Source organism: Sesamum indicum, unplaced genomic scaffold (assembly GCF_000512975.1).
Source record: "Sesamum indicum cultivar Zhongzhi No. 13 unplaced genomic scaffold, S_indicum_v1.0 scaffold00184, whole genome shotgun sequence".
NCBI classification, from domain to species: Eukaryota; Viridiplantae; Streptophyta; class Magnoliopsida; order Lamiales; family Pedaliaceae; genus Sesamum; species Sesamum indicum.
Window position 1 is genome coordinate 5,027 of NW_011628080.1, and position 3,091 is coordinate 8,117.

The following is a 3,091-nucleotide window of genomic DNA, read 5'->3' on the forward strand; positions in this document are numbered from 1 at the left end:
GATGAGGCGCAACAGCTGGTGAGCAATGATAGATAGAATGAGGCACTTTTATAGCTAGAACACTGCTGCCGACTGGTTTATGCAAAAGCGGTAAAACTGGAACAAATCATGCTGCAACAGAGAGCGAAAATACAGTGGATGAAGGAAGGTGACCAATGCACCCGAATTTTCTTTCGTAAAATTGCCCAGAGAAGAGTGGCGAGGAGGATATTGCAGATCAATGATGATTATGGGACAAGCCACACAGAACCAGGAGAGATCATCAATGAATTTGTCCATTACTACCAAAACCTCTTGGGCGGTAACAGAAGACAGATACTTATAGATATTGGATTTCTCAGACCGTGGGCTAGGCATATTCTTTCTAATGAAGAGGCTAGCCATCTTATTTCGATTTTCACTCCGGATGATGTGAATCAAGCAGTTTTTGATATAGCAGAAGACAAGGCACCGGGGCCTGATGGGTATTCATCTGGCTTCTTTAAAGCAGCATGGCCAGTGGTGGGACAGGAAGTTACAAAGGCGGTACTAGACTTCTTTAGTACCGGCAAATTACTCAAGCAAGTCAACTCCACAATTTTGGCTCTAATCCCAAAGGTACACACTCCTATGACTATTGGAGATTATAGACCAATTTCGTGCTGTAATGTGTTATATAAAATTATTGCAAAATTACTTGTCCAACGGTTAAGTGTGGTTCTGGACAAGATAATCAGTCCCTGTCAGGGAGCGTTTATTCCAGGGCGTAGCATTGGGGACAATATTTTATTGGCACAGGAATTGTTCACAGGCTACAATCAGATGAGGCTACCACCTCGGTGTGCTCTGAAAGTTGATATTAGGAAGGCCTACGATACGGTGGAGTGGGACTTCCTACTTGCAGTCTTGCAATTGTTTGGCTTCCCACAAACATTCACAAAGTGGATTGAAGAGTGTGTAACGACGGCCTCATTCTCAATTGGGCTTAATGGAAACCCTCACGGTTTCTTTGCAGGAGCACGTGGATTAAGACAGGGAGACCCACTATCCCCCTATCTTTTTGTTCTCGTTATGGAAGTATTGCATTTGGGATTTTTGCAACTCATCGAGCAGGATATGCAATTCACTTACCATTGGAAATGTGAGTCGGCTAAAGTATTCCAATTGGGATTCGCTGATGACCTCCTGCTTTTCTGTAGAGCTGACTTGGACTCTCTCAGAGTCCTCAAGATGGGATTGGATTGATTTGCAGAATGGTCTGGACTTCGGCTGAACGTGCAAAAAACCATGTCATTATCTCCCGATCAGCGCAAGGATGGAAGGATCAGATCTTAGCAGCTATGGGGTTCCAGGAGGGCCACCTACCAATGAGGTACTTGGGAATCCCTCTTCTATCTTCCAGATTGTCTATAGCCGATTGTCAGCCACTTTTATTGAAAATTGATGCTCGTATTAAAGGCTGGGAGGGGATCTCATTATCATATGCGGGACGCGTACAAATCATTAAATCCGTACTATCAGCAATGAGCATATACTGGGCATCTGCATTCATATTACCAAAGGCTATTATTAAACAAATTGAGAAACGACTCAGAAATTTTCTGTGGAAAGGCACTTATACATCGGGATACGCCAAGGTAGCGTGGAAGGATGGGTGCAAACCGATTGTGGAAGGAGGCCAAGGAATTAAGGATATCGGTATACTTAACCGCGCCTTAATGGCAAAGAAGCTTTGTGATGTTATCAGATGTGACCGAACATCTATATGGGTTGAGTGGTTGAAGCATGGAAGACTGCGCGATAACTCAATTTGGGCAATTAACGAGAAGGGAGGATCATGGGGATGGCGAAAACTGCTTCGACTCCGAAGTTCCATACTACCTATGACGGAGTTTCTCATTGGGGAGGGACGAACATTCTTCTTGTGGAAGGATCCGTGGCACCACTTGGGCCCCCATATTGCTAGATTCCCACGAGGATCAAGTCTTTTGGGACTTGATGAATCCGCCAAACTTCAAGTAGTTATTGATGAGGGACAATGGCAGTGGCCTTTTATAACTGATTTGGAATGTATGGAGATCATTTACACATTACCTCAGATTCACGAAGGGGACGACAGGATGAACTGGAGATTCCCAGAGGGACGACTCACCGCACAATCACTATACAGACTTTTCTGCCCACCTGGACCAAAAGTAGGATGGTCTTCACTACTATCAGGTTCATTGAAGATCCCCAGACATAATTTCATCCTTTGGTTAGCAATTCAGGAGAAGCTACCGACTACCGATAAAGCTTGGATGACCCACTTAGGTGGATGTATCCTTTGTGATGAGGGTACAACGGAGACACACACTCACATGTTCTTCCGATGTCAATATAGCAGAAGATGCCTTGCAGCTGTACGCCAACATATTCGATTCTCTTGGCCCAATCGCGAGTGGAAAAGAGACGTGGAATGGGCGTCGAGGAAGTGGAGGGGAAAGCATATCGTTAATATTGCTTATCGAGCCTTACTTAGTGCATGCATATACCACATCTGGCGAGAGAGGAACCTGAGACACTTTGAACACACCCAACGGCCGGAACGTGTATTAGCTACCTACATAGTTCATGATGTTAGACAGAGAATACTTAGTATTAATCTATCATGTTCAATTAGCACATGTGCGCTCTATAGACTTTGGCGTATCCCTTGGTCTGTCGAGGGAGACACCACTTGATTGTTGTACTATACTCCTTTTTCTTTAATGAAACTTACCTTTACCGAAAAAAAAAAAGAATTTGTGTGTTAAATTTCCTAAGAGAAATAATAACTACAAGTTAGTATAAAAGGGAAACAAACATGCTTTAATAAAACCGTGCAAAACAACTATTGTCTTCCCCATGAAAACTTCGACTGGCGATGGAGGAGAAGCGCCGGCCGGCGACGACTATGGTGGAGAGGACGCCGACAGCCGTCCGGTGGCCGGGGATGGAGGGGAGGAAGATGAACAGTTTCTGCGCGAAGAAGAACTCGCCATGGAAGAAGAAGAGCCGGCCTCCTATGATCCGGCGACTGAAGGTGTCTCCCATGGCAGCCCAACGTCTGTGGAGGTGGAAGGAACGTCGG